Genomic DNA, 20,254 nt, shown 5'->3' on the forward strand with positions numbered 1-20,254 from the left:
TCTTTTGCTTTTGTTCAATCTTTCTTGCAATCAAGCTGAGAGCACATCCCTTCAACACATCATTAGACAGACCATGGATAATAGCTACGGAAGCCCTAACAGGCCGTACATTCATATATTTTATTTGCTCCGTTTTCCTGTGATAACGAGTTAATTTAATTTGTTTGTAAACAAAAAGTGTTCAGTCAATATACTGTACATATACAATACAGAGTAAAAAAAAAAGTAACAGTAGTACAATACAGTATACAGTACAATGCAGAAATGGGATGAGGTACAACTTAAAGGAAAACTCCAACATTTTGGGAAATTAGCTTATTTGCCATCTACCCTGGAGTTAGACAAGAAGATACATACCTTTTTCTTCTCTGTGCATGCAGTAGGAGTAGGAAGACGTTGGGAACTAGGCTAATGGAGGAACCTACTTCCAGTGACTGACGCTAAGCTAGGCTAACGGTGCGCGTCTTCCTACTCCTACTGCATGCACAGAGAAGAAAAAAGGTATGCATCTTCTTGTCTAACTCCAGGGTAGATGGCAAATAAGCTAATTTCCCAAAATGTTGGAGTTTTCCTTTAATGTTGACGCCGACTGCCGCTTCCCCCTCCTCAGAGTCAACTGACTGAGCTCCAGTGATCGCTGCATTTTCCTGGGTCGCTGCATTGTTGCTTTATAAACAACAAAAGTTGTTTAATAAAAGCTGCACATGTAACAGAAAACTAGTTAGTCGCCACCCCCCCCCCCCCCCCCCCCACTCTCACTAATAAAAAATATAAAATAAAAAAGCTGCTTTTTCTTTGATGCTTCCAACACCTGGAATGGACTGACTCTGAAGCTTCTTTTGCTGCATTTAAAAAGTATGATCTCCGACCACTGTGTGTCGACTTGTAACCGTCTTAGCTGATTTTTATTGTTTATTCTTATTTATTGTGTCTAGATATGTGTAACGGTTGTGACATTGTCACTAGGGCTGCAACGATTAGTCGACATAATCGACAATGTCGATTATAAAAAATCGTCAACGAGAATTTTTTTTTTTCTTTTTTTTTGTGCACTACCTATCTTTGTGAGAGTGGCTTCTCAGGGTTCCAGACAACATCATAACATGATGATCCCATAGCAAATTTTGGACAGTGAAAACATTGTTCCCCTGCAGGAGATGATGATCAGACTAGACACACAATACATTACACACGCACTCCTCTCACTCACACACAGCGATTAGAGTAAGACACACACGCATACACACTCCTCTCACTCACACACAGCGATCAGAGTAAGACACACACACATTCACACTCCTCTCTCTCACACACAGCGATCAGAGTAAGACACACACACATTCACACTCCTCTCACTCACACACAGCGATCAGAGTAAGACACACACACATACACAAATTACACAGTACACACCTCTCACTCACACAGCGATCAGAGTAAGACACACACACAAATTACACAGTACACACCAGGGTTTCCGTTAGAAAAAATTGTTGCCGGTCTCCGTGACCTGCAAGATTTCAATCTACCGGACAAATGAGATTAATTCCGGTCATAGTTTATTGAGTTTTAAAACAATTGATAGGCAGGCTATATAAAGAATGTCATCCTCAAGGCATGTAGATTTATAATATTATTACTTAAAACTAGGCTACTTTTGCGTATACAGTCATTAATTAATATATTCCAAATAAAATAAGTCCCTCAATACTCCGTGCTGCTGCTGACTTGAAATAAAATAGACCGCGTATCTGTGGGCAGTCGGTCCGACACTAAACAGCAGTCTGTTATAATCACATTTTTATGAGCTAACGAATTCCGTTATATTGGACATTTGTATTAATTATATCAAGCGAAGAACTGAGAAAGCAGAGAGACGGCAACATTATCGTGGTTTGCGTGACTCTCTCCACCTCGCAACAACTTATTTGCAAAGAGTATGGCGCTGCAGAGAAGCTGATTTAGCTGTTATTGGCTCTTTTCTGGGAACCGCACAGCAGCGCCCCCCACCCAACATTGGCTGAAAATGGCTGAATTGGAGTACTGCTGGAATACTGCATTGTGCTGTTGCCTCTCTGGCTCTGCAGCTTCACATGCACTCGCACACCCAGCACTAAGCTCTCGCTGACGACGTCGTTGTCATTATTAGAAGCAACGAGGAAACAAATGTAATGATCGTTTCGTTCATCGCATAGGCTATTTAATTTTAGCCTATTTTAATACAATTCAAATAATCAAATTGTGCTTAGACTCAGGGAATTATTTTCACCGGACATTAAGACCGGAGATATTAAATATGTCGGACTTAAACAGATTTTGGCGGTCAAATACCGGTAATTACCGGCTAACGGAAACGCTGGTACACACACTCCTCTCACTCACACAGCGATCAGAGTAAGACACACACACATACACACACACACACAGACTCCTCTCACACACAGCAAACAAAAGTTATTTAAAGTACACTTTTAATTTATTTATCTTGTTATGAGTGATTGCTGTATTGTTCTTCAAATACATTTTCATTTAAAGTGGCTTAAAGATCCAAATTCAAATGTTTCATGAGTCATTATTTTAATTTGCTATGGGATCATCATGTTATGATGTTGTTGTTTGGTCCTGACAAGAGTCTCAAAGTCTGGGGTGATGGTAGACAAGCAACTCTGAGGTCATGCTCAATGTCCAATCTGTTCCTCTGCTCTGTCTTCAGCTGGACCAGAGCTGAGGAGCCACTTTCACAAAGATAGGTAATTTATAATAAAAAAAAAAAAAAAAAAAATTGTTGTTGTTTACATTGGTTTTTCGATTAGTCGACTAATCGAAAAAATTATCGGCAGATTAGTCGACTACCAAATTAGTCATTAGTTGCAGCCCTAATTGTCACCTTAAACTCCGATGCCCCGAGAGGGTTTAGCACAGACAGCTACAGCACAGACCGCTATACCAAGGTGTATTCACTGCTTTGTAACGTGTCTGTGTCTTTTTAGGATGAGAGTGAGTTTAACCCATAGCACCGCTACTCGCCCCAGTCACTTCACAACATCGGAAGTCCATCGTGACTACGCTTCGTGGTACCATCCGTTACACTCACCCTCCTTAAACTCACTCCACTCCACCCAAGGTATCCGGGTCAGTCGGCACCAATGTAACGGTTGTCATATAGTCACCTCAAACTTCGATGCCCGAGGGAGTTTCGAACCAGTCTCCCACGCCGCAGGCAACAGCACAGACCGCTATACCAAGAGGTGAATTCACTGCTTTGTAATGTGTCTATGTGTCTTTTGAGGGTGAGAGTGAGTTTAACCCATAGCACCACTACTCACTTCAGTCACTTCACAACATCGGAAGTCCATCGTGACTGCGCTTTGCGGTACCATCCGTTACATATGTATGAAATTGCTGATAAACTGTCTTTTTTTCCTGTAAACTCATAGTCACTTTTTAAACATTACACCATATTTGATCAATTTATTCTTAAAAGATTTGCACTACCTCTTCTACCTCATGTTTGTATTTTAGTTTTGTGTATTGTATATTCTGTATAGTGTTTGGTCTGTATTCTTTAACTTTTTACTGTATGAAGCACAATTTCAGGGGGGGTCATACAGAACCAAGCACTTCACTGTAGTGACAAATAAAACAAAACTTGTCTCACGGGTTGAAATAAAGGTTTGAAATTAAATAGTTATTTATTCTGAGTTGCAGTGTTCAACGGTAGGCATGATTATGTTATCTAGTTCTAGATTTCCATCAATGCCTCTGAAAGCTCAGGAGAGACGAGCTACAGTGTCACTGATTGGTTCACGATGACTAATGTTGCTTTCAAAGCAAGCCTGCCAACAATAGAGCTTGGGAACCTGAAGTCAGGTAACGTCTTCTGGGAATTATCCGAGGTGAATCCGCCATGTTGGCCTGTACAGTTGTTTGTATAACATTACAATGCACCATTGCAAATCATGAGACAGCCTCGCTCCCTTTCTCTCGCTCTCTCTCCAGCTTTGTTGACATGTGTGATTATATATAGCCAGCTATTATTAATAGCGACACTACAGTGCTTGGCTTTTTAAGTCTTTGGGCGCCAAAAACGAGTATACTCGCTGGATCCTTTGATCTTTTTCCTTTGATCCCTGTTCTAAACACTCGCTCGGAGCTGCCTGGGTCTCCCTGGCACAGCTGCCTACGTTCGAATTGCAATGACGATCAAATCCCACCAGGTGGCAGTATCGCCTACCTTTTGAACTGGGGATATCAGTTGTCTTCCAGTTCTGAGTTACCTCTGGCTGCTTCCGCCTCAGATTGGATCAGGACATAGCAATCGGTGGAAGATTTTGTGCCTCAGACCTATTCTTTACCGTATGGTAGCCATGCCCAATATACACGAGTAATTGCGATCGCAATGGGACGACTAGGATTTATTCATTTTAGAGTACCTTCTGACTGAGGTAAGGTCCATCTTAGGTAACCTGCTGGTGTTTTTTTAACCTAAAACATGCTTCTGTACCGATCACAGTGTCGTATTTTACCGGACCTAAAACATGCTTTTGGTAACGATCGCAGTTTCGAGTTACCTATCCCTCTCTGTCTCAAACAAAATGCTTAACACTTTGAGTGCCGGGACACGTCTTCTCACGTCTTTGCTGGCCATGCTAAAGTTGCCGGGGGACGCTGTACAGCGTCCTTATATCAATATTTCAAAAATCTGCGATCGGATTCATAATGTCCCTCCGCTGGCCTGAGATCCACCAGCAGGACCCACTGAGCTCTCTGGCGGTTCAGGAGCGCCATCTGGTGGCCGATCGGCGCAACCGCTTAACAGGAAGCGCAGTAGAGGTTTTGCTGGTCGGCCATATTACTTCCGGGCACTCGGTATAGGTTCCGGCACTCTAGCTCGTCACACTACATAGCGATCGATTGCCAATAACTCGATAAACAACATGATTTGGACGTATATACCATTATACAAGCTGGAGATGGACCGGGTAATAATATATCCCATAATGATAAAATTTCTACTCGACGATGATCGCCCAACGGCGCGCGGAGACTGGGGTGAGTTTCAGCGTGTAACGTTACCGTCTTCGATAATAACTGATATTATCAACATTTGACCCACATTAGATGATTGGTATAACGCTGCCCACGGAATTATAAACGCCCCCTCGCCCATCCGGTCAACATCAGATGACGTGTAGTAACTTCTAGAAGTACGTCTAGTTGGAATTTTTTATATCGCGCTGATTGCCATCAAACTGTATTTCATCATCAATATCAGACCTGGGCATTGTACGGCCCGCGGGCCGGATCCGGCCCGCGGGATGATTCTGACCGGCCCGCGACTGATTACATGATAATAAAAAAAAATAAAAAAAAAATAAAAAAAAAAATTTTTTTTTGAATATTTTTTTTTTTTTTTTTTTTTACCTTTTTTTTCTTCATGTCAACGTTCACACGCACAGTATACGCTTAGGAGACATGCTCAGAAGATGTTGGTTCTCTTTGGATCCACCTACATATGTGAACAGACATTCTCAGTCATGACGTTTACCAAGTCCAGGTACAGATCCTCTCTCACTGATGAACATCTGGCAGCTGTGCTTCGCATCTCCACCTCAGACATGCAACCTGACTTTGATGGACTTGTTAAAGCTCAACAGAGACTGGATTTCTCACACTGAATGAAAAAAAAGAACTGATGAACACTAAAATGTGGAAATATAACAAGTGAAATGTGACACTTGATCTTTTTTTTTCTTTTTTTTGCACAGTTCTGAAAACATTAAATGTTTAAAGTAATGTAAAGTAAAAAAGGCTACAAAACTGGGACACTTTTCTTTACACAGTTCAGTGAAATGTCTTGTTTATTTTTGCTATAAGATGATGTGATGTCTTTAGAAAGCTAAGAAAATCCTTGTTTCAATAGTATATGAAACTCAAAATGCCCTTTGTTATTAATGTTTCACATTTTGTTTATCATTTTGGAAATAAATTCTATTTGAATAAATTATATTTTTGAAAGCTAACCTCACCTTTTAATTGCCAAATAATAACATACACTCTTACCAGGGGTCAAAACAATGCCATTTACTGCTTTTTATATAGAAATAAAATGTATATTATGCATAATTGAGTTTGGAATTTTGGCCCGGCCCCCCAACATATTTTCAGTTGCTCATTCGGCCCCCCGGGAAAAATAATTGCCCACCCCTGATCAATATAATGCATTTGGGGCTATATATCACGTTCTGGAGAAAGCTGCAGAAAGAGATGAAAACATACTTATACATTAGACCATACTTTACTATGAATATGTGAATGAAAAAGTTTAACGTTGCTACACAATGAACAATACATATAGGACTTTGAATGGGCCCTAATAATGGCAATGTAGCAATAGAATTTAAAAAGTTATAGCCCTGCAAAGAAGGGGACTTTCTCCATAGACAAATAGCGCTGGCAATCTATGGTATATCATTAATTTAACCTTAGGCAACCAAAGTGTTAACAATATGAACAAGATTTCAAATTAAAAACACCAACTATAGCTAGGGATGGGTACCGAATTCGGTACTTTTGAGGTACCGAACCGAAACACGTCGGTACTACCGAGTATCGAATCAAGTGAGAAACCAAAAAAGAAAATTATAAAAAATAAAAAATAAATTTTTACTTTTTTTTTCTTCATGTCAACGTTCACACGCACAATATATGCTTACCTAGGATTTGACTTGATTCAACAACAAAGCAGTCGGAGCAATGACAAGCCGAAAACTGTCGAAATTGTAGTTGAAGTTTGGATTTTTTTTTTACGACTGATGTAGGTAAATTAAATGTCTTGAGACTAAAGTACCGAAAAAAGGTACTGTTGGGTACCGGTATCGATTCACAGGTACCGGTTCAAATGTGAAAGGTACCCATCCCTAACTATAGCACAATAATGCAGGGGAAGAAAAACATGTAACCGTAGACGATGTCTAGAGATCTCTCACTGTCAGACAGAGCCAACAGCCTCCACAAACTCCCATTTCAAAGCATTATTAAATAAAAAGCTGACCTATTTAACAAACTATGACCACTTAATTATTGTTTCATATACAGGCTAAAGCACTGAGAAGAAGCACAGATTATATATTAATGTACAACTTTGCAGTCGTGTCAATCTCCCCACATCACATACACGCCAAGGCACGCCTCCCCTCAGTCCCTGTTGCGTGTAGCTTTATGCCAAGCAAGCAGTGCAAAAACTTACCGTAGTGGCATGCAGTAATGCGCCTTTCATTTTCCGCCGCCCAGCGCCCAGGTCGCGCGGAAATAGGCTGTCTATTGCCATTCTCTTTGACAAACTCTAACCTTAACCAGCTCCTTAACAACGCCTAAACTTAACCGTTCTAACCTTAACCAACTCCGAAACAATGCCTAACCTTAACCATAGAAATTATATTGCCATTCTCTTTGACAAACTCTAACCTTAACCAGCTCCTTAACAGCGCCTAAACTTAACCGTTCTAACCTTAACCAACTCCGAAACAATGCCTAACCTTAACCGGCGAAAGAATACACGTTAAAAAAAAATCACGTTAAAAAATATTTTCGATGGGATTCGAACTCGCCAGCAAACAAGCCATAGGATCCACAGCCATGTGTCCTTGCCAATTGAGCTAGTGCCAGATAGTGAATAAGAGGCGGTGACTTATATATATTGAGCTCCAACCAAGGCGGGATCTCATGCGCATGCGCGGGCACCTCGCGCGAGCACGCCGGCGCACGCACGCACCTGAGCGAGCACGCCGCCGCCGGTGCACGCACGGTAGCATTTGTCTGAAAAGAAGGGCGCTTTACCGCACTAGCGTGCGGTGACGAATGCGGAAGCATTTTTGCACTGCTTGCTTGGCATTAACGTACAGGCGTCCCTGTTGGAGAAGCTTACTCGCAAACTGACTCAAACCGTGCAGAGACAAACGCCTTGTGTGTCGCGTGCTTGGTCAAGAATGTAAGATAACGATTACAATGATTAAGATAATGAAAGAGAACGAGGATAACACGGATATAAAGTGTAACTATCCGCCACCTGTAAGTGTTCATTTAACCATCAACAGTAAGAGGGTGAACTGTGCAGAACATACTTAAGTCTACGTAGGGCTAAGAGTAAGACACCTTTGTTTGATTGTTAGTTTTATCACGGCCGGCCGGCATGGTGCTGCACCCATCCATTTGTAAATGTAAACACAAGGTTTGAGTGACTTGAAAGTTCAAAAGGGCTCAAAAGAATAAGCACTCAAGCTGCACACCAGATAAGCAGAAACACCTTGGAGGCATCCAAGATTCTGACAATCTGAGGGAAGCAGCGGTTGCGATTGGAGGATCAAGAAAAGAGGGCGGGGCTTGAGAGGAGGGGGAAAAGGTGTCAGTATCTAGTGATTACAGATTCAAATTTATGGGAGTGGCTGAACTGAGTAGATACAACGGTAGACGTTTATGAACGCATAGAAATCCTTCACGCAAATACACCAAGATGGTTTAGTGCTTACAATCCCTCACTCTGTGGATCTACATGATCTCATTACTAGACAAAACGGAATCTTGTTAAGATCTTTCTTGTTTACATTGAATTATTTAGCCGACGCTTTTATCCAAAGCGACTTACAAGTTCTGTACGACAGGTCAGCAGGAAGGGTACAACTCTTTCAGCTGAGTAACAATGTGCTGAAGCTTGGGTGCTGCAGTGTTTAGTGCATTGTGTGTTTTAGTCTTCTTCCTCAGTGCTCTTTCAAGCTTCCTACTCAAAAGCAAAAGAGAAACCAACAGCAACACACACACTCTCAGGTTTCTCAACTAAAAGACATTGAGAGATCAATTTCTCATCAAAAGAAGCTGAATGAAATATACAGAAATGTGTAAAAGTGACAATATATTACTACGGCCGAGTATCACTGAAGTCACACTGTCAATGAACTTGAAGTCACACTGGAGATCTAGCTGGCAAATATGGCTGAAAACGTGACGTTCAAAGTGAAATGGACGAGTATTATGCTGTTTTGTTATGTATTATTAAGTTACAAAGGTGGCCTAATTATTTACATTTAGTCATTTAGCTGACTTTTTTATTTCTCCACGTGGTAAATACACAGGTCACAACATGTTTACAGGAACGTTTTGGAGTGTATTTCGTGACTGTAGGGAACTTCAGGGTAACAGTCTGACCCACTTCCAGTGATGAAGCTAAGCTACGCTAACGGTGCAGGTGTTCCCTAAGCCTAATGCATGCAGATAGACAAAAAAGGTATGCATCTTCTTGTCTAACTCCAGGGAAGATGTTAAATAAGCTAATTTCCCAAAATGTTGGAGTTTTCCTTTAAAATTGCTCCTGATGAGCAGGTTGGCACCTTGCATGGTTGCCTCCGCCGTCGGTGTGTGAATGTGTGAGTGAATGGGTGAATGTGAGGAACAAAATTGTAAAGTGCTTTTTGATAAAAGCGCTATATAAATGCACCATTTACGTCAACATTACTGCTGTGAAGCACTTTGGGCTGGGATTCTTGTATGAAAGGTGCTATAGAAATAAAGAGTATTATCACTGCACTAGTTCTACCACCTTCTCATCTTTGAGCTACACATCTATAGTAAATATGAAAATATGGATATACATAAAAAGGAATACACAATGTCTCCTACACTGGTATGCCTTTAAACCAGGCATGTAGTTTAACTCATTCAATGCCATAGCCACGCCCCATCTCTACTATCTAGCACCAGCTTTCTATTGCCTATTTTCACGATGCGTCACAATGTTTGCAGAGCTATATCTATATTCTATATTATATTATAGCTATGGAGAAAATAGTCCGGCTCATTTGACAAGACACTATTTGTAGTGAAATATGTAAAAAAGAGTTAATTTTTTATTTGTATTATTGTATAGTTTCAGAGTGATCCGGGCTAATTCCTGGAAGCTGAGTTATGGAGCGCTATGTGCATTTTGCGAAAGTCGTTTGCGTTTCTCGCCTGGACAGGATATTATTTCCAAATCAAAAAGTTATGTTTTATCATGAAGGCGTTTTTTGATGCTCTGATCGTCAGCAACGGCATACGTTTTGAATACTACATACGCTGATCATTGCGATCGATGTGAAATCATTGCTGGATCAAAGTAGGATTGATGTCATTGTCATATAGTCCTTACCTTTGATAGGAGGTATTGCAAAAAGAATATTCCAATTGTCTGATCGCGATTTCCAGTATTGATGTCCATCGGGTCCCCGACATGAAATGGCACAAAATATGCATCAAGTGTGCTGAACGCGTTCCAAGGTGCTCGGATGAAGCGTTTCACTTGCCTGGGTCCAAATTCTCCGCCCGGACCATATAAAATGTAACACACAGTGTGAAATAAGGTTTCAAAGGGTGGGTGATAGGGGTGGAACGGTTCACAAAATCTACGGTTCGGTTCATATCACGGTTTTGGTGTTCGGTTCGATATGTTTTTTTATTTACGCTCCAAAAATACCATACATCAGCATAAGATATATAGCCTAAAAATAATCCAACTTTTCAGTTATTCTCAAGGTTGCCAAAAAAAACATAGGAGCAGTATTTCTAAGCCTGATTTAATACCCAAACTGTATGAGGGTTTAATATATACCCATTGCCCAAAAGCAATTAAAATCATCTGTTGCATTTAGTCTTCAAAAGTGTCTGCCCTTGTGCAACAGGGGAAGGGTACAATTCTGGCAGCTAAGGGTAAGTGATAGTCTCCGTGTTAAACTTGAGTGTTACAGTCTTGAGTGCATAGTAGTAAAGACATATTAGAATGAATGAATGAATGAATGAAAAGTTTATTTCTTGGACATGTTATTCTTCTTATTTCTTCAAACAACTCAGTGTCTTGATCCGTAAGACCAAACAATCATAACAACAAATTAAAAAAATCCTTAAAGGAAAAAAACATTTAAAAAAAGAAGAAAAAACAGGAATTATAAACAAAAGAGCATTGTGTTTGGTTAGCAGACATGTCCAAAAAAAGGAGTAGAGGGAAGCTTAGCTATTGATCCCTACCCCCTTACATTTGTATTTGTTCTTCCATTAATATTAGGGATGCCCCGATCACGTTTTTTGCCACCGATACCGATCACCGATCGTCGTGAGCCATATCGGCCGATACCGATCCGATACGATTGTTTGATTAAAAAGAAATTAAAAATTATTTTATATAATTTTTTTTTTATAAAATATATATATTATATAATTAGACTTGTACTTGTATTATCTGCGAGACATCGCCACCACGCAACAAGTCAAAATGCTCGCTATCTGCAAACAGCTCCACTGTCTGTGTGTACTCTAGTAGCCTCCAGCTCCAAAAAGGATTCTCCGGCGCTGCAGCGGGACCCTATTGGTAACGTTACTGTGCTTTGGTCATTTCACATTCAGCAAGCCCTCAGCTCGAATACGCATTAAATCAATGTTATAAGACATTGATATCAAGAGCTATCTGTAGCTACTGCTAGCCGGCTAGATGACGTTAAGACAGAACTTTAGTTCAATGGGACATTTCGTTTTGAACAGTAAACTAACGTCAGCTAACGCAAGCTAACGGAGGTATGAACATGGACTACTAGACTTTCTGGATCATTTGTTGATATCAGGAGCTATCGGTAGCTAGCAGGCTAAATACCGTTAGACAATGCCTACTAAACGTGAATAGTTGACTGGGTAATTTTGTTTAAACAGTAACGATAGCTAGGTAGCTAACGTTAGCGCAGGTCGAATGCACTACAGACTCGAGCAGAGGAGCCGCCTCTCAGTCCTCTTTGTTTACAAACTCTACACGGGGGCGGGCGGAGCTAGGGAGGAGGAGCAGCGGCAGTTTGCAGGTTGTGTGTGTCTGAGACAGACAGCGAGTGAGAGCTTCGCTTGATCGGTTTCCGCGATCGGCGAATATGACTCATTATCGGAATTCACAGATTGCATATTTATACTGAGTATCGGCCGATAACGATCGGTGGCCGATCGATCGGGGCATCCCTAATTAATATTACTAGAATTTACTAGAGAATAATAAAACAAATTATTATTAGCATAGTAGGTATTAATAGAGGCAAGGAGGATTAATTATTAGTGGCAAAGTGAATACTAGTAAAAGACCGTATGAAGGTTAGTTGTTTTCTTTTCTTCAGATATTGATTGAAGAAGTGTGTTTTAAGTCCATGGCGAGTAACACTGTTGCTAGGCTACAAGTCACTGAGTCCCATGTTGAAGTAACATTTTTGTTCACAGGTGTTTTGTTTGTTTAAATGAGCAATTGATTCTTTTGCAACACATAATGGCAAACTGTATTTTTAAATTGACCGATAAATGTATGGATATCACTAAAAAGGTTATCTAGATTTAAAAAACATTTTGTGTATAAATTGTGTATGACAGAATTTAGGATCAACTCAAGCCAGAGCACATAAACGATGCCTCTTAACAGGTCTAGTTAAGGCCCTCTGCTTTGGAAGCAAGATAAGTTAAAACTATCACAAACATATCAAAGATCAACTTTAGGCCTCATTCTTTAGCTTCAGGGTTTAGATGACAAGTTTCTAGAACCGCTTGAAGCGAAGAGACAAAACGAATGCAACCCACAGACGTGTGGTAATGTGAGATGTTGAAATACTTGAAAAGTTAAGTATCCGACAACAGTAGCATCGGGTTAGTTCAGTTAGCAGCCGACTGAAGAAATAAATGTATATAACACTATCAACAAAAACCACAGGCTTTTAAGTATAGCAGTGTAGCTCCAAGACAAGTGAACTTTTTAGGGATTATATTACAGTGTGTGGTAGGTAGGGATGGGTACCAAATTCGGTACTTTTGAGGTACCGAACCGAAACAAGTCTGTACTACCGAGTATCAATTTAAGTGAGATACATAAAAAAAAAAAAAAAAAAACATTCCCCCCCCCCCTTTTTTTACCTTTTTTCTTTTCATGTCAACGTTCACACGCACAATATATGCTTACCTAGGATTTGACTTGATTCAACAACAAAGCAGTCGGAGCAATGGCAAGCCGAAAACTGTCGAAATTGTAGTTACCGTAATTCCTCTAATAGTAACCCCGGCTTGTATTTGTTTCAACTGTAGCGGGTACCAGGCTTGTATTAGGAGGAGGCCTGTATAAGAGGGAGGCCTATATTTCAAATTTTCAAACGGATCATATTCATAATGAATAAATCAACATTTTGTGTCAGTTTGAACCCAGTAAAATGTACTGGGTTCATTTATTGAAACCAAGTACTGTATGAAATAGTAAACAGTGCAATTACAGGTGGTCACTGGTCATTTCAACGTTTTCAAAGTGAAATCAAGTAACTAGCTCAGTATGCAGCTCAGTATATTAGTAACCCGGCTTGTATTAGGAGGCCGGCTTATAATTGCTTAGCTCAAGAGCGCACCCGGCCATTAATAGAGACCCGGCTTGTATTTGAGACCCGGTTACTATTAGAGGAATTACGGTATTTGAAGTTTGGATTTTTTTTTCACGACTGAGGTAGGTAAATTAAATTTCTTGAGACTAAAGTACCGAAAAAAGGTACCGTTGGGTACCGGTATCGATTCACAGGTACCGGTACCGTATCGGTTCAAATGTGAAAGGTACCCATCCCTAGTGGTAGGACAATGCAAACGCACAACTCCAGCTTCATTCTTCACTCTTCATTTGAGGCAGCCTCAAAAGAACAGCCTCAAAAGAACAGCTTCAGAAGAACAGCCTGAAAAGAACAGCTTCAAAAGAACAGCCTTCTACTATTACCCTGCCCATAGCTATACCTCCCCCATGACGCCGGAACTTCCCCAACGGAATCAATATCTTATCTAAATCTAAAAAGGTACAGTGCAGTACATTTCACACCATGGGTTGATAGTAATTCCATATATAGTTCAGGAACTGTTGGTGTAAGAACCCTGCTTTTTGTTGTGAACTGAGAAAGATCATAGTTCCTGGACCCCGTTTTGAAGGGTAGTGTTTTAGCTCTCGTCTCGGGGCAGGGCCTCTCCCGGCACAGAGGAACCGTGCGAGTGTGCAGTGAAGTTCATGGTCTCAGACCTAAGTGTGCTCAGCTGTGCTCTGCTGGGTACAGTGCTGGAGAGACAGACATACCAGTGGAGTCAACCTCGTATTCTAGTTGAAATACCTGCACTAAAAACATGTTCCCCAGTGTTCCCCCCCCCAAGTTACATCAATATTGTGCTGTCAGAACAGTCTCGTGTTTGTAGGTTAAGTATCTAAAGTTCGCTATTGTCCATTTTAGCACTCATCTTGCCATCAACCAGGAAATGCTTAATCAATCTAGTGTGATCTATGCATGAAGACGATTTTTCAGCTGATCTCACTCTTAGTTACAACAAGGTTGTATAAGTTAAGCAGTGTTGTTGTGTTTATATGTGAAGTGACGTTATTTCCTAAGTTGGCTATTTGGCTAAACTGGAAGGCAGCCAGGCTTTCTCACTGCAGCCTCTGTCCTTCTCCAGGGCAAGGCAGAGAATGCAGCGGTACGAATGCAAACAGGGAAAAAAGCCCTGAAGGTAGGGCTGGGCGATATGGCCTCTAAATGATATTGCGATATTTTTGGCCATATCACGATACACGATATATATCGCGATATTTTGACATTTCCTCTAAAGCACTTAAAAATGCTTGATTTAACCATTTGATGCATACAGTCACACCAATATGATTATAATAAGTCCCTGCAACATATGTTTGCATTATTAAACCATGAAGATGCTTTAAAAAAAATAATAAAATGAAAATGTACTAAGAGTAGTCTACTGACACACATAAAAAAATGTATTTACATCTAAGACAATTTATATAAAAATAAATTGTGTGCCTAAGACTTTTGCACAGTACTGTGTTTTCTATCCACTTTAGCCAAACACACACACACATACCGGTATATATATATATATATATATATATATATATATATATACACACACTACTGTGAGACAATAATAATCACACACAAAGGGATAATGGCTTATAGCAGACTTAATGATTTTAGAATATTTCAGATAATGAAATTAAATGTTTATATCATCAACTATCCAGTTAGTATTTATACTGTAACGTTTGGCTACTGAATGTAGAGAGCAAGCGAGAGAGAGCGAGAGAGAGAACGCGTGAGAGCCAGCCCCCCCCTCGGGTTTTGTTCTAGGTTTGCGTTTTGATCGTCTAAGCTGCCGTAGGTGATGATGTCACACTCAAATGTAAACAGTAAAAGTTTAACACACGGAGATGGAAACTGGATGATAAAGAAACTAATAACCAATAAATATGAAGTTATGTTTAAACTTCTGTTGTCAAGCGTTGTCAATATAACCCACCCCCTTTCCTCACGAATGGAACTATCGTTGTGGAGTCCGCTTTGAGCGTTTTCCAGGGTTAGCAGCTAACGCTAGTTAGCTTAGCGTAGTCATCATGCATAACTTGGTTAGCAGCTAACGTTAGCCCATTGCTCGTGTCAATTAAATTGCATGTCATTAAAAGGTCCACGCTGGGGGGCTCCAGTAGCTCACCGCATATCTCGGCGCTATTTCTGCGTCGGGGAAAACCGTGTTGAGTCACGGATCTGGTGGACTCGAGTTCAATTCCCGGACCCGCCGTCATTTACCAGAATGTCTTCCCCTGAACTATATCCCGTTTCACCCTGTATCTGTCGGTCATGCTTGACCAGAAAAGCGATAAACGCTAAAAAATTAAGTTAAAAAAAAAAATCCACGCTGGTCTGTCTAATGAAATTACAATTGCATGTAATTTAAGGTCCGCGCTGGTCATGTGTCTATAATGAAATGAGGACAGCTCTGCGCTAAAGCAAGTCTCATCTCAGCCGCAACGTGACAACATATACTCGATGTTCACGATATAGTAATTTACTACATCTCATGTAGAACAAGCCGCGATACATCGAGTATACTCGATATATCGCCCAGCCCTACCTGAAGGTATGTTGTCCTCAGGGAGCTCCCCAGTGGGTAGTTCCTCTCAGGGAGTCCCCAGAACTGCTTGGTCCAAAACTGCCTTTAGACCGCCTAGTAGGGATGCCCCGATCGATCGCTCATGTAGATAGCCTGTGTAGCAGACTACAACGACGACTGCACTTTCTACGTCGCCTTACAATTCATGGTGTAGATAAAAAAAATTACCGGTATGTTACTTTTCTACCAATCTGTATTAGAGAGTCTCATCAGATACGGTATTACAGGTTGGTTTGGTAACCTGTCTGTACAACTAGAGCTGCCGCGGTATTGATGTTTTCCTTACCGCACAAATTTGCGAAATATTTCCTACCGCTGCGGTTTGAATGCATTTTTTTTGTACCGGTAGTCTACTCTTTATAGCATATAGCCTGCCTCTAGTCTAAATGTCTATCTTTAGAGGATTACTTTGCAGCATGAATATTGTTTGGGATTCGGCAAGCACGCATTCGTTAAAAGTGAAACACGGATTCGAAGTATCCCCTCTGTGTCGCAGGCAGGGGTGGTAGCGGCGCGCCCGCCGGTTACCCCCCACCCTTTCTTCTTCTTCTTATTATTATAACGTTACTACTTATGATTACAAAGGCATTCGTTTTGTGGCATTACGTTATATAGTTACACGTTCGTATTTACCGGACCATAGCAAGGCAAGCGTTACTCAATTCATATCTCAGTTCCTTTCTTTGCTCAGAGCGTGCAGAGTTGTACCCATTCTGCGGTCTGTTAATAAAGTTTTCAATCAGACAAGTGTATAGAACGAAGGGCTTTTATTATAACATTTCGTTGCAGTAAAATCATTATGCCTCGTTCCCTGAGGAGCGACGGTACGTCGGTAATCCACTCCGGTCTCCGGTGGGAGCTAACGTATATTAGCCGTGTTGTGACTGTGAGCTCTGATCAATGGCTGAGATTCAGGAAGTAAAAGCACTGCAATCCAATCAGTGGTCTGCAATGTTTCACATGACTTTTCTGGTACCCAATAGGGTCGCTTGGAACCTCGATAGAGGAGTAGGGTATATCTGCAGAGCCGCAAGCCCAACGAGAGAAGGGTACTTTATTATTATAAAAAAAAAAACAGCCGTGACGCGGTATTCAGCCTACTCTTGCGGTGGGCGTGATGTAACAGCGATACCGCGGTAATGCGGTAATCTCGGCAGCTCTATGTACAACTAAAGTCCAAACTGGTCCGTCTGATGCAGACAGCATGGAAGATCATAGGGGTGAAAGGTCACCCATACCTGCAGTCTATTTTTGAACAGGCTACTCTAAGGCAAGCCAATAGAATTGTCTCGGACCCCTCCCATGTTTTACATGCCGAGTATGAGCTACTGCCCTCTGGGAGGAGGAGAGTTCCACGCTCTAGACTAAATAGGTTTAAAAACTCCTTTATTCCGATCTCAGGTAAACTTTTAAATAGTGCCAGATAAATGGCAATTATCGAATAACTGATATTTGGTTGTTATATTATAGATATTCGATAACCGATAGGTATACTATTCTAATGCGGTGTTGCCAGACATCCTGCTGTGCAGGTAGTTACTTTACTGTATCTTTTACATTGTTTATCTCCTCTGTGCAGGAGTCGGTTGTGTTGCGTCATGTTTGTATGTATGCGTCTGTGGCTGTAGTGTGGGTGTAAGCCCAAGACAAATTTACCAGCTGATGATGGGACAATAAAGTGACTCTTGGTATCGGCTAGGGGTGGGACGATACATCGATCCAGATCGATACATCGATGTAATTATCAACAATCGAATCGGATCGATGCGATGTAATAAGATCGATTCATATCGATACTCTTATTTTGAAAATCCTGTGGCGAGTCTCATATCCGCCCAAGAACAACAGCAGTAGCTCCGTGTGTGTAGATGTTACAGCATAGCATTCTCCCTTTCTGTGTGTGTGTGTGTGTGTGTGCGCGCGTCTTTGGAAAGACCAGATGAGGTCAGAGGAGTTTGATGTTTAAATGTTATTTAAACATAAACAATATAATACATAATAAATGTAGGCCTATACATGATCATGCAACATCAACAAATTGTTGTAGGAACGGTTTGGGAGAGGGAGGTTGTGAGTTTTGAGTTCCAAAAAATGTAGCTTAAAGTTTAAAGCTCAATATATAAAAACGTGGCACTTTACAGTGAACAGGAGGTCTATTTGTATTAAAAACAATAGATTGATTTTCCTTTAAATGTCTGGAAGAGCTCAAAAATACAAATGTCAAATGATATTTTCATTACCTTTTTTTTGTTGATCTAAATGTTACTGATTGTGTTAAATGGGCATATGATATCATCTCATATCGATCGCAGGCACCTGAATCTAATCGTATCGTATTGTATCGTGAGAGACTTTGTGATATCGGCAAATATCGTATCGTTGTCCAAAGAATCGATATCGTATCGTATCATGATGAAACTGGTGATTCCCACCCCTAGTATCGGCCGATATTCAGTATAAATATGAGATTGGGGAATTCCGATAATGCTTTCTAGTCGCCGATTGCGAAAACCGATTGATGACGCGAAAAACATGAGCCAATTCTCAGCGGAGTTGGTGTCATTGTTGCATCCTAAAACATGTCGGCGGTGTGGAACTATTACAAAGTGTCAGACAGATGCAACAAATGCCATCTGCAATGTATGCCAGGATAAAATACCTCATGGGGGAAGCAATGTAAAAAGTTTCAACACAACAAATTTAATAAGACACTTGAAGTCCCATCACCCAGGAGAATGGAGAGTTCGTTAAGCTTACCGCGGAGTAAAAAGAAAAAGGCAGATTAAAAACAAAAACGGCCGCTGACACAAACCACTTTAGAGAGCACCCGTGCGTATAACCATGATAGTCAGAAGGCTAAGGCGATAACAAGAAAAGTCATGAAATTGTTAGGGTTGGACGAGATGGACTACTCTCTCACATTGAGCGAACCCCGGTACACTCGTGACTCTCCCAGCTCGCTGAAGAGACAACAAGCATTCCGTGAAGACCCGCCCTACTCTGCCTCTGATTCGCAGACTGTGGGTGGGGGAATGTGATTGGACCAAAGCAGAGTAGACAGACACACACACAGACAGTGGAGCAGTCGACATGCAAAGACGCTGCTTGCATTAGAGATAGCGGAGAATTTTGACTCGTTGCGACGACGACTCGCAGATAATATTATATGAAAAGTATAATTTGCTCAGAGTCCAGAGACAGTTGTGGTTCGGTCCGGATCTGGACCGGAGTCCGGACTTTGAGAATGCCTGTGTTAGACCTACAGTAGAATACTGCCAGCTTCTATAACAAAACCAAAAACGATCTGTATCGGCAGTGTATCGGCCGATATGGCTCATAGACGATCGGTATCGGTAGCAAAAAACAATGGCAAAAGTGGCCCAAGTCTTGCTCATAAAATATGTTTTTTTTTCACAACAGTGAAAATTCAAAATCAGATTTGGCCATTTGGGCCATTCATGTAGTCCTAAATCAGATACAGGTCAGATTTTTTTGCAATGTGACCTCAGTCTGAACAGTCATGTGACTTACATGTGACCGTTACGTCACTCTAGATTGACATTTGTCACAATTTCTTTTACGTCCATCTTCTTTATTGTTTGTTTGCATCAGTTCAGGAGCAGTGACCGGTTCACACTGGAATCTGATATTGGCCACATTTAAAAAGAAATCTGATCTGAGCAATAACGCAGAATGAGCACTTAGGCTTGCAGTGTGAATGTAGCCTAAATCACACACAGAAACAGACACATAAAAGATAACTGGTAATGGGCTTCATTGCTAGTGGACAACGTGGTGGTGGCTGACGGGCTAATCCTCTCTCCAAACCAGACATGGTAACATCGGAGCATTGCTTTTGTTGACCCTGGCTCTCTTCCACTCTGCTTTCCCTTCAAACTCCTAACCTCTCTACGCTGCAGACGACTTAAAGCTACAGTATGTAAGATTGTCGATGACTTGGAATGAGGACCATGTAGACATAACCACACACACACCCAGTCTACTGTGAGCAATTTACACTGAGTAGTGTAGCAGCAGTGCAGAGATAGACAGCAGAAGTGACATTCCGTCTACTATTTTTGCATTTTGCATTTCAAACGGTTTGCATTTTACCTCATTGTTTGGACTTTATTATTTTTTACTGTATGAAGCACATTCTCAGGGGGCTCATGCAGAACAAAGCATTTGACTGTAATGTACATGTACTTTATACGTGACAAATAAAACAAACTTGAAC

At 41.0% G+C, this 20,254-nt stretch overlaps 1 protein-coding gene across 1 annotated transcript in view; it reads right to left on the minus strand.

The window, feature by feature from the left end:
• Positions 1 to 20,254, minus strand: part of LOC311244983 (uncharacterized protein) — a gene marked incomplete at its 5' end in the record, with an annotated part of 83,379 nt that overhangs the window by 43,887 nt on the left and 19,238 nt on the right. The gene's annotated exons all lie outside the window — the stretch shown is intronic.

Source organism: Notolepis coatsorum (assembly GCF_963971535.1).
Source record: "Notolepis coatsorum genome assembly, chromosome: 18".
Classification (NCBI taxonomy): Eukaryota; Metazoa; Chordata; class Actinopteri; order Aulopiformes; family Paralepididae; genus Notolepis; species Notolepis coatsorum.